This window comes from Pan troglodytes, chromosome 10 (assembly GCF_028858775.2).
Source record: "Pan troglodytes isolate AG18354 chromosome 10, NHGRI_mPanTro3-v2.0_pri, whole genome shotgun sequence".
Classification (NCBI taxonomy): domain Eukaryota; kingdom Metazoa; phylum Chordata; class Mammalia; order Primates; family Hominidae; genus Pan; species Pan troglodytes.
The window spans coordinates 43368549-43381870 of record NC_072408.2 but is presented as its reverse complement, the minus strand read 5'-3'; positions in this window follow the sequence as shown (position 1 = coordinate 43381870).

The window sequence follows — 13322 nt, the reverse complement described above, 5'->3', positions numbered from 1 at the left end:
GTCCTGGAAGGTGAGCTTGCAGGTTGGGAAGGGCTGGGCTTTACCAACAGTGAGATCACACCCAGTTTCTAGAAAGGTATGAAATATGAAGATTGCTTTTTGGCTTCCTTTAGTCATAGAGAAATTCTCCTGCCTTCCAGCCTTGACTTGATCCTAACACAATAAGCCCGGGTATACATTCACTGAAGTCATGAGTTAGTCATGTCCTCAAACAAAGGAGACAAGGAGCTGATCTGTGATAATTGTCCCCTCTTTCTTCTTCATCAGACACTCCCTGTGTGCCCCCTTCCCACACAGGTTTTCTACTCCACTTGCACCAGCCTCACCCTCTGAGTGGGATCCTTCCTGAAGGCGTATGGGCATTTGCCCGATGTCCTGAGCAAGAAGTAGCCTGTTGTGTTTTTTCCACTGCATTTGGACCAGTTCTTCTGGAGCTCCTGGCTGTCCTCCCTTGTGTCCTGGACATAGGAACGGGGTCTGCTTTAGGGATCTAACCCTCCTTTGTCAGGCAAGAGGGACAGAGGAGTTGAGTCTTTACACTGTAGGAGCAACATTTGTTCTGTGTACTGTGTGATCACCTGCCCACATGCCGTTTACCTAAGATGAAGGGAGCAGACATTGCCCAGGGTGCTCAGAGACCTGACTTCTGCCAGGAGTTTCTTTCCATATCTGCACCTCTCTCTCCAGTGCTTGCTTTCCTATTGAGCTTAGTCTCATGTAAATCTGCCTTTCCAGTTGAAATTCATAGACACCTTCTCCCTGCTGTTTTGGAGCATTTACATAGAGCTTAATTTAAACAACGGAAAATGAGTGATATAAAAATCATTAAGGAATTCACTGGATTTTTATTCCCACAGATTTTGACATTTCTTAAGAATCAAGAGTCAGACAGTTTAATTGGGTGTGTAGGGAAAGTCAAGGGGCATATGGAAGCAGTGAATCATAAAATTGTGCCCTTACAAGTGTGATGATGTAACATGTCAATTCCACATTTTAATTTCTGATCTCAGTGCTTGAAATCTCAAATCCATATACACCTTCTGGGAGGGTGGGCAGGCTGCCAAAGATGAGTGTGCTTGGTTTACAGAGGAATGAGCTTCACTTCTCCAGTCCATGCATTAAGCACTGTGCATGAGGAGAATGGAGAGCAATCCTGGGCAATCTTGTTCTGTGAGAACCTATGGATAAATGAGCAACTGCAGGAGAAAGAACAAACTCCCACGCTAAGAAGAGCCTCAGGAAAGCTCTTGTTACTATTTTAAAAGCAGTCCCATTTCTCCAACATTTGGAGGGGGGGACACAACATCCAGGAGAACAGGGTGTTCCCTGTCTAAAGGAGGTGCTAACTCAGCGTCTGGCAAGAACGAGATACCTTCTCAAGACAACGGAAGCAGCTCCCCTCCCTCCACCCTGGTTGCACAATGGTTGACCAAGAATGTGCTTCCACCCAGTTCTGGGAAAGAAGTGTTCCTTCTGGTATGTGCTCCGACCCACTCTACTCTCTTGGGATAGAGGCTTTAGGCTTGGCATGAATGATGCTAGGATGGGTAAGAAGGGTTGGCAATTCAGGTGGGAGCTATATGCATTTACCCAGTGTCCTATGTCTGTGTCAATGTCCAATGTCCACGGCTGCTTTCACACTACAAGACAGAGCTCAGTAGTTACAACAGAGATTGTATGCCCTGCAAAGCCTAAAATAGTCACTATTTGTCCCTTTAAAGAAAACATTTGCCAACCCCTGGTTAAGAGCATGGACTTTGGAGACAGAGGGCTCAGGTTCATGACCAAGCACCTGGGTGTCCCTCTGCACTTTCTTAACCCCTTTGTGCCTTGTTTTTGCACCTGTAATCTGGGAGTGAACATAGCACCAGCCTCAAAGTGCTATTGTGAGGCTTCAGTGAGATAATTAATTGAAGGTCTTAGCAAGGCATCTGGCATATAATTTCTCACCGAAGGTGAGCTAATATTATCATAGGAAAGTATGAAGACATTTTGTATGTAGAGGCCCACAAGAAGCATCAAGAACAGGGACACAAGTGCAGGGTACGTGTGTGGGGGAGGAGGGTGGTTCAGAGACCGGTAAGAGAAATGAAACCAACATTGCAGGCTTGTGCCACATTAGTAAGGACTTAGGAAGCCATGTATAGAGGTTTGCCCTGCTCCCAGATGCCACACAGAGCCGCAGAAGGCAGAAGAGCAACAGGATCAGAAGAGCAATTTGCCAGCTTGCAGCTACTCTGCTGAGCAGCAGCATGGGGCAGACAGAGCTCCGCCCAGTGGGGGAGGCAGCATGTTGTCTGAGTGATTGGAAGGAAAGGTGGTTGGAGAGAGGATCCAACCTCTGAGTTCTTGGCAGGAGCCCAGAAGACTGCTCTCCCTCTTCTGGAGTCAGGTTCCCCTGCCCATCCTCTGCTGGGTCTCAGGCTGTTCTCTGGGGTACACACACAGGGGCAGCTGCTATTAACCAGCAGTGCCAACTGCATCAGTTCCTTTTTCATTAATGAGTTCCTGTCTTTTTAAGTGTGGGGGTGAACTCATCCCTGAATAAAATATGTAATGTAATTCATTTAGTCTATCAGAGGATGGTTTAACTTCAACATCTTATTCAATCTCAGGCTTGGCGTGTGCATCAGACAGCACCAGCAATATAAAGTGCCATGTTTAATTTCCTGACACCAGTGTATCTCCTTTTGCTAGATTTATATGACATTCTCTTATATATCTACTAAGAGGTTTTTTAAAAAAATTCCCATTCCCAGCTGCCAGGCATGCTCTGGGAACGAAGTCCAGTGACCCCATAGAGTGAGGTCAGCTGGGAGGACTCATGAGAGGTGATGAAGGGCTTCTAAGACAGTGGAGGGGGAGTTAGAGAGGAGGGAATCCTGCTGCTGCCGGAAGATCTATTTCTGATTCCACTTCTTCCCAGCCCCCACCACCCCTAAAAGGGGAAGTTTGCACCTGGCTCATTTGCCATTGATTGTCTATGTCTTTCTTTGTCCTGGTGTGGGAGGTGCCTGTTGTTCCTGGCCTGCTTTCAGACAGCTGCCCTAGGCTGGGCACTGTTCTTTTCTCTCCTGTGAGTCCAGCCCTCTCTGCCTCTGAGTCTACCTCTGCCAGCGACCACCTATCCCAGGAGAGGGTCATGTTCATAGGCAGGCCACCCTATCTACCCTGGATGGTTATTCTCAGGTGAAACCTCTCTGGTGACCATGGCTCATGTCCCATGGTGGTGCCCAGAGGTGTTCTGTTTCCCTAGAAGAGCAGAGTGGGGAAGGCACAACCTTCATAAGAAGATTAGAACAAAGGGTGATGGTTCAGGCAACTATGTGAGAGAAACCAAAGCACGCAGTATGAGTAAGCAGGATGACAGCCAGCCTCCTCCCCAGGGGACAGCTGAACCCAGCCTCTTCCTTCTGCCGGGAGAGCCTCCCTTCAGGTGGGAGCTGTCTGTGATTGCCTTGGAATGCAGAATGCCTTTGTTCCAGGCCCAGGGATTAACCTGCACTCTTGAGTTGTTCCCAGTGTGGAGGGAGGACAGGAGGGAGCTCCTGAAGCCTGAGCTCATGGAAACTCTGCCTCAAAGAGGATTTGCCTAGGCGCTCTGCCTCCCAGGGTGGAGTTGGCAGATGAGAATGAGGGAGAGGCTATTGTCATCATCATCAAAAGCTTTAAGATTCAGTGCCTAATCCTGCAAGCCACAATGCAGGATGATGCTGCTCAGAGGGAATCCCAGTGAGCCAGGCCTGTCCCTAGGGAGCACCCACTGAAAGAGAAATACTGGCAGCCACACGTGTAAGCAACATAGAGAGAAGCACGAAGGCTAGTGTGAGATGTGCAGCCTTCTATGGTAGACCTAGTGGTTTAGAGAGTCTTGAAACCCTCAAAATTGTTTTACTTAGTAATCATGTTGTTTATGAATACTCAGTATGCACCTAGCTCTGGAGCTTCCCTTCTGTTTCTCAATTTTCACACACACGGTCCGTTTATTTATTTAAAAAAATTTTTTTTTGCAGAGAACATTGACAGCATTGCCTATCTGAACATGATCCATGAGTGGCTTTCTCTACAGCTGCAGGAAGTCTCACAACTCCATTTTCCAGCGGGATGGGGCTCTATCTCAGGTCAGTTGTGGAGTCCAGAGGTCACTGGAATAACATTTTGCACAGGCCAACCTGCCTTTAAAAGTGTGGTTCCTAAATCCCCAGATGTCACTCCATGTGACTTTCCCATTGAGGATACATCAAGAACCTCTTCCTCACAGACTTGAGGGATGGAGGGAAGCATTGTAGCTGCCACTTCAACCATCAAAAGTAGATTATATGCCTGGAACGGTGGCTCACGCCTGTAATCTCAGCACTTTGGGAGGTTGAGGCAGGTGGATTACTTGAGTCTAGGAGTTTGAGAGCAGCCTGGGCAACATAGTGAGACCACATCTCTACTCTCTACAAAAAGTACAAAAATTAATGGGGGATGGTGGTGCACACCTGTAATCCCAGCTGCTTGGGAGGCTGATGTGGGAGAATTGCTTGAGCCCGGGAACCAGTGGTTGCAGTGAGCTATGACCATGCCACTGCACTCCAGCCTGGGCAACAGAGCAAAACCCTGTGTCCAAAAAAAAAAAAAAAAGTGGATTTTGACAAGGAGCCTGGAGTGAACTGGAAACAATCATTAGCCTAAAGGATTGATGCATGTTCTGTGCTTCGAGGGGCAAATATTGAGTGTTTGTACGATTACAGAAATTACTCTGATGGCTCTCTACACATTGAGTTTGACGCATGTTCATATAAAATGTAGTTACCGAGTGACATATTTTGCATGTGTCCAATCCGTCTTGACTCACCCTGTGCATGCTGGTACTGGGTAAGTAGGTGCACTTGGATGTTTACATCACTGGAAAGTGCACAACTGGGCTGGGCACTGACGGGCATATTTGGAAGAAGGGGACAACCTTTGGCTTTCCTGATCCGTGTGGGGACACTAGTTAGAGGAGGAAGAGCAGTGTGTATCTTATGAATGAGGCATTTTGATGATGGGAGGCAAGAAGTGAGGTTGGAAGTGCAGAGAAGTGCTTTCGGGAAGATAAGAAGGCGAGAAAGGGACAGGCTGCACAACAGGACAAGGCAGGAACCCTCCTCTGTGAGCAGGAGATAGTGTGCAGGTGAAGGACCAGGCTCTCCTTCTGTCACGTGGCTGAGGTCCTTGATAAGAACAGGGTTGAAGGGAGCCCTGCCAGCCTTCCAGAGAGACCAGTAAAAACTGCAAGAAGAGTTTCCAATGGACTGGTTTCCTTTTCTCTCCACTGCCTTCCCCAGTTCCCATCTCCCTTCTTATCCCATCTCCACTTTGAACTCTGGTTTCTACTTCCTCACTGCTGCAAGGCTCCCCTCACTACACAGTCTAATTTTTTTTAAGTATACTTGGGAAAAAATATTTCAACTATCCCCCAGTGACATACCCAGGGCCTGGCTTAAATAATGTAAAAGATAGGATGAAGTGCATTCTTACAGAGGGATGTCTCACTCCATCGGCCTTCTGGTCAAACACCCTTTATTTCAGGAAAATATCTGGTTAATTCAGGAAAATATTTCAGGGAAAATATCTGATTAATTATGAGGTAATAGGTAATTCCTCCACATTTGGAATGATCTGGAGTAATTCCCACCTATAAAATTTACTTTCAAATCATTTTACTCTTAGAGTACAAATACCCTAGAAAGTAAGCCAGTCTCCTCTGAGATTTCCTGGAATTTCCTGGCTGCTTCCATCTGTTAATCTTGTATAATTTCACTTTAAGCCTAGGGGCAGGATTAGCGACAGATCTTTGTTATTCTGGCAGAAGTCTGTGGAACTCATGTTGCAAGTGAGGCCTCAGGGGGATCTGATAAATTTAATTTCCTTCTCTTTTCCCTCTTCCCTTCCCTCAGCTGTTTCAGGGAAATAGCCTGAATTTTTCCAGATAGGCACAGAGGAACACACAACGTGGCTAGGAAAGTCTGGACCTTGTGGCAGAAACTGTAGATTGGCTAATCCATCCACAGGAGGTTCCATTCCTAACACACGTCTTTCTTTCCTATCTCCACTATAGAAAGAGGAAAAGTGAAATCTTCTTTCTCTCTGTATTTTTATTTTATTGCATATCATTTTATTTCATTTTTAAGAGATGGAGGTCTTTCCCTGTTCCACAGCTTGGCTTGAAGTGCAGTGGCACGGTCATAGCTCACTGCAGCCTCCAACTCCTGGGCTCAAGTGATCCTCTGGCCTTAGCCTCCCAAAGTGCTAGGATTAAAGAGAAGTTCCACCATGCCCAACCACTTTCTATTTTTAAGAAAACAGTTTTGTTTATTGAGGTAGAATTTACATACAGTGAAATGTGTAGCTCTTAAGTACAGAGTTCAATCTATTTTGAAAAATCCATGCACCTCTATAAGTCACACCCTATCAAGGTATAGAATATTCCCATTACTCCAGAAAATTCTTTTGTGCACCTTCCCTATGAATCCCACTGCACCAAGCAAATACTGTTTTGATTTTTCCACCAAAGAATCATAGGGTGTATGCATACTGCACATGTGCCATTTATATACATGCTGTATGTGTCTGGCTTTTTTCACTCAACAAAATGTTTTTGAGATTCATCCAGGTTGTTATTCGTATCAGTATTTCATGCTTTTTTACAGCTAAGTGGTGTGCTGCTGTATGAATATACCACAGTTTGCTTACTCATTCCTACAGATGAGTTCCTGGGATAGTTCCAGTTTGGGGTTACTGTGAATAAAGCAGTTATGAACATATTTGTGAATATTTCTGTGGGCAAATGTTTTCATTTTGCTTAAATAAATACCTAGAAATTGAATTGTGACATCAAGGGTCAATGTGTATTAGCTTTCCAAATTAATTGTACAATTTTTTAAAATAGACTTTATGAACAACTTCAGGTTCATAGCAAAATTTAACAGAGACTACAAAGAATTCTCATATAAACCCCACACCCACACACACACATGCATAGCTTTCTCATTATCCACATCCCCCACCAGAGTGGCAGATTGGTTACAATTGGTGAATCTACATTGATGTGCCATTGTTATTCAAAGGTCATAGCTTACATTAGAGTCACTTTGGTTTTGTACATTCTATGGGTCTTTTAAAAATGTGTAATAACATATATCCACTGTGGCAGTTTGCCGCGGTTACCATGGGACTGAACCAAGGGGGATGAACGTAGAAATGAAAACTTAAGACAAAGAAACTGTTTTAAAGAAGGAGTCCAGGGGAGAAGAGAGCTCCATGCTTCTAGTGAGCAAAGGCAGCCCGCTGAGCTTCCACAGCCCTTCGTATTTATTGTGTAGAAAGAGCAGGGAGGAGGAGGTAATGATTGGTCAGCTGCTTAATTGATCACAGGTTCACGTTACTGTTAACAGGTGTCAATTATGCCTAATCACAAGAACCACTGCCGGCGTGACTGCCCTCAGCATTCCTTCTGGGTGGCAGATGCAGTTTGCCAGTTTGCCAACAACCTGCACTCATGAGACTAGTTTGCTGTTTACTCATACAGCCTCCAGTGGTATACTGAGTTGATCACGACCCTCACTATTTCAGCCTGCAACAACCCACCATTATAGTATCATACACAATAGTTTCACTGCCCTAAAAATCCTCCTGTTCCACTTACTCATTCCTTCTTCCCCCCTAACCATTGGCAGCCACTGGGCTTTTTATGGTCTCCACAGTTTTGCCTTTTTCAAAATGTTGTGTAGTTGGAATCATACAGCATGTAGCCTTTTCAGACTGGCCTCTTTCACTTAGCAATATGCATTTAAGGCTCCTCTATGCCTGTTCATGGCTTGATAGCTCATTTCTTTTTAGTGCTGAATAATGAAATTCTATTGTATGGATGTACCACAAATTGTCTATTTATTCAGCCAATTGTCTAAGCACCCATCTTGGTTGCTTCTAAGTTTTGAAAATTAGGAATAAAGTTGCTATTAATATATATGTGCAAATTTCTATGTGGGCATTAGTTTTCCATTTCTTTGGGTAAATATGAAGAAGTGAAACTGCTGGATTGTATGGCAAAAGTATGTTTACTTTTTTTTTTTTTTGAGACAGAGTCTCGCTCTGTCACCCAGGCTGGAGTGCAGTGGCGCGATCTCGGCTCACTGCAATCTCCGCCTCCTGGGTTCAAGCAATTCTCCTGCTTCAGCCTCCTGAGTAGCTGGGATTACAGGCAAGCGCCACCATGCGCGGCTGATTTTTGTATTTTCAGTAGAGACAGGATTTCACCATGTTGGTCAGGCTGCTCTCAAACTCCTGCTCTCGTGTTCCGCCCACCTCTGCCTCCCAAAGTGCTGGGATTACAGGAGTGAGTCACTGTGCCCGGCCAAGTATGTTTACTTTTGTACAAAACTACCAAACCGTCTTCCAAAGTGGCTATACCATTTTGCATTCCCATCAGTAATGAATAGGTGTTCCCATTGCTGCATATTTTCGACAGCACCTGGCATTGACAGTGTTCTGGATTTTGGCTATTCTAAGAGGCATGTTGTGATACTTCATTATTGTTTTAATTTGTATTTCTCTGATGACCTATGATGTTGAAAATCTTTCATATGCTTACTTACTATTTGTATTATCTGCATTGGTGATGTGTCTGTTAAAGAATTTGGTCCATTTTATAATCAGGTGGTTTCTTACAGTTAATTTTAAGAGTTATCTAATACATTGTAGTTTGAATAAGAGTCCTTTATCAGATATGTCTTTTGCTAATATTTTCTTCCAGTCTGTGGCTTGGCTTCTCATTCTTTTGGCAGTGTGTTTTGCAGAGCAGATTTTAATTTTAATGAGGTCCAGCTTATCAATTATTCCTTTCATGGATCATGGCTTTGGTGTTGTATCTTAAAAGTCATCACCATACCCAAGGTCATCTAGGTTTTCTCCTATGTTATCTTCTAGGAGTTTCATAGCTTTGCATTTTACATTTAGGGCTATGATCCATTTTGAGTTAATTTTGTGGGAAGTGTAAAGTTTGTGTTGAGATTCATTTGCATGTGGGGTATTCAATTATTCCAATAGCATTTGTCTTTGCTCCCTCATATTGCTGTTGTTTCTTTGTCAAGGACCAGTTAACTATATTTGTGTGGGTCTAGTTCTGGCCTTCCTATCATGTTCCATTGACCTATTTATCAACTCGTTCACCAACACAACATGGTCTTTATTACTGTAGATTCATTGTAAGTCTTGAAGTTAAGTATTGACAGTACTCTGACTTTTTTCTTCAATATTGTGTTGGGCCATTTTAGATCTTTTGCTTCTTCATAAAACTTTAGAATCCATTTTTTGGTCTACAGAAAATAACTTGCTGAGATTTTGATTGGGATTGCATTGAATCTGTAGATCAAGTTGGGAAGAACTGACATCTTGACAATATTGAATCTTCTTATCCATGAACGTGCAATATCTCTCAATTTATTTGGTTCTTTGATGTCTTTCATCAGAGTTTGTAGTTTTCCTTATGTAGATATGTATATATTTTGTTAGATTTATACCAACTATTTCATTTTTGGAGGTGCTAATATACATAGTATCATGTTTTTATTTCAAATTCCTATTGTTCTTTGCTAGTACATTGGAAAGTGATTGACTTTTTATATTAGCCTTGTATCATGCAACTTTGCTATAATCACTTGTAAGTTTGGGTAGTTTTTCATTGCATCTTTTTTTCTACATAGACAATTATGTCATGTGATCAAAGTTTTATTTGTTCCCACCCAATTTGTATAACTTTCATTTCCTTTTCTTGTCTTATTTCATTAACTAGGACTTCCAGTTATTTTGAAAAGTAGTGATGAGAGGGGAAATCCTTGCCTTGTTCCTGATCTTAGCAGGAAAGCTTCTAGTTTCTCACCATTAAGTATAATCTTAGCACAGGTTTTCTGTAAATGTTCTTTATCAAGTTGTAAAAGTTCCCCTCTCCTCCAAGCTTGCTAAGAGTTTGCATTATAAATGGTGTTGGATTTTGTGAAATTGTTTTTCATAATACACCTATTGATATAATCATGTGTTTTTTTTTCTACGGCCTATTGTTGTGATTGATTACATTAACTGATGTTCAAATGTTAACCAGTCTGACATACCTGGAATAAATGTCACTTGGTCATGGTGTATAATTCTTTTATAATTCTTTTTATGCATTGTTGGATTTGATTTGCTAATATTTTATAGGGGATTTTTACAGCTATGCTTATGAGAGATAATGCTCTATAGTTTTCTGTTCTTGCAATATCTTTGTCTTGTTTTGGTATTAAGGTGATGCTGGCTTCATAGAATGAGTCAGAAAATGTTCTCTGTGTTTCTATCTTTGGAAAGAGATTATAGAGAATTGGTACAATTTCTCCTGCCAATGTTTGGTAGAATCCACCTGTGAACCCATCCAGGCCTGGATGGGTAAATAAATAACTTTTGGAAAGTTATTTACTATTGGTTCAATTTCTTTAGTCTATTTTTTCTTGTGTGAATTTTAGCAGATCATGTCTTTCAAAAAATTGGTTCATTTAATTTAGGTTATCATATTTGAGGATGTAGAGTTGTTTATAATATTTCTTCATTACCCTTTCAATCCCCATGGAATATATAGTGATGTCGATTTATTCATTTCTGATATTAGTAACTTTGTGTCCTTTCTATTGTTTTCTTAGCCTGGCTAGAAGCTTATCAATTTTACTGGTCTTTTCAAAGAAATCATTTTCGGTTCCATTAATTTTCTCTATTAATTTCCTGCTTTTAATTTCATTTGTTTCTGCTCTAATCTGTATTACTTTTTTCTTCTACTTATTTTGAATTTAATTTCCTTCTTTTTTTCTAGGTTTCTAAGGTGGAAGCTTAGATTATTGATTTTAGATCTTTCTTCTTTTCTAATACATGCATTCAATATAAATTTCTCTCTAAACACTATTTTTGTTGCATCCCATAAATTTTGGTGTCATATTTTCATTTTTATTTAGTTCAAAATATTTAAAAATGTATGTTCAGATTTCTTCCTTGACCCACGTGTTATTCAGAAGTGTGTTGTTTAATCTCCATGTATTTGGGGATTTTTTTTTTTTTAATCTCCATGTATTTGGGGATTTTTTTTTTTTTTTTGAGATGGTCTCACTCTGTCGCCCAGGCTGGAGTGCAGTGGCGTGATCTCGGTTCACTGCAACCTCTGCCTCCTAGGTTCAAGCAATTCTCCTGCCTCAGCCTCCTGAGTAGCTGGGATTACAGGCATGTGCCACCACGTGCAGCTAATTTTTGTATTTTTAGTAGAGATGGGGTTTCACCATGTTGGTCAGGCTGGTCTCTCACTCCTGATCTCGTGATCTGCCCATCTCAGCCTCCCGAAGTGCTGGAATTACAGGCATAAGCCACCATGCCTGGCCGTATTTGGGGATTTTTAAACTATCTTTGTTATTGATTTCTAGCTTACTTCTATTGTGGTCTGAGAGCATACATTGTATGATTTATATTTTTTAAAAAATTTTAAGGTATGTTTTATGGCCACAATGTGAATGTTCTATGTGACCTTGAGAATAATGTGTATTCTGCTCTTGTTTGGTGAAGTGTTCTAAAGGTGTCAATTATATTGAGGTGATTGATGGTGTTTTTGAGTTCAACTATGTCCTTACTCATTTTCTAATAAAAAATCAATATAAATATTTTCTAATATAAAATAGTGTTGAAGTCTCTGATTAGAATAGTGGATTCTTCTGTTTCTCTACCCCATTCCATTGGTTTTTGCCTCACATATTTTGACGCTCTGTTGTTAAGCACGTACACATTACGGATAGTTATATCTTGGAATTAAGGATTATTATTGACACCTTTATCATTAGGTAATGCCCCTCTTTCTTACTGATAATTTTCCTTGCTATGAAGTCTGTCCTGTCCCAAATTAATACAGCTACTTCAGCTTTCTTTTAATTAGCATTAGCATGGTATATCTTTTCTCCATACCTTTACTTTTAATCATATATGTCTTTATATTTAAAAATGGGTTTGTTTAAGACAGCATGCTGTTGGGTTTTGTTTTTCGATCCATTCTAACAATCCCTATCTTTAAGCTGGTGCATTTAGACCATCACCATTTAAAGTTATTATTGATATAGTTGGATTAATATCTACCATATTTCTTACTGTTTTCTAGTTATTGCTCTTGTTTTTCGTTCCTTTTTTGTCTCCCACTCTTTTTTCATCTTTTGTGGTTTTAACTGAGCATTTTATGATTCCATTTTCTCTCCTTTTTAGTATATCGGTTATACTTTTTTTTTTTAACCTCTTTCAGTGGTTGCCCTAGAGTTTGCAATATACATTTACAACTAATCCAAGTCTACTTTCGAATAACACTATACTGCTTCATGGGTATTGCAAGTTCTTTGTAATAACCAAGTACAGTTGACCCTTGAACAACATGGGTTTGAACTTCATGGATCCACATATATGTAGAATTCACAAGATGCAATATCCAAGTATTATGAAGGACCAACTTTTCTTTTCATGTAGAGGATCCTACAGGGCTGACAGTGGGACTTGCGTATGCCAGGATTTTGGTATATGTGCAGGGTCTTGGAATCAATCCCTGGCATATACCAAGGGGTGACTGTATCGCTAATTCCTCCCTTGAATCCTTTGTATCAATGCTGTCATTCATTTCACTTACACATAAAGTATAAACATTGAAGACATTGTTGCTATTATTATTTTGAACGAACAATTTATCTGTTAGATCTTATTTCTTCTCTAATGTTTTTCCTTTCTTTATGTAGATCCGAGTTTCTGACCTATATAATTTTCCTTCTCGGTGAGGAGCTTCTTTTAACATTTCTTGCAAGGCAGGACTACTGGCAACATATTCTCTTAATTTTTGTTTGTCTTGAGAAAGTCTTTATTTTTTCTTCATTTTTGAAGGATAATTTAGCAAGATATAGAATTCTGTGTTGCTGTTTTCTCACCCAACAGTAAATATTTTACTCCAGTCTTTTCTTGCTTGCAAGGTTTCTGTGAGGAAGTGAGATTTAATTCTTATCTTTGTTCCACTATAGATAAGCTGTTTCCCCCCCAACCATGGCTTCTTTCAGGATTTTTGTTATCTTTCATTTTCTACAGTTTGAATATAATATACACAGGTTTTTTTATGTCTGACACTAATTTTTGGAAATTCTGAGTCATTACTCTCTCCAATATTTATTATGTTGCTTTCTCTATTTCTTGTTCTAGTATTCCTTTTACACAAGTTACATCTTTCATAGTTTCCCCCACAGTTCTTGCATATTCTGTTTTTTTTTTCT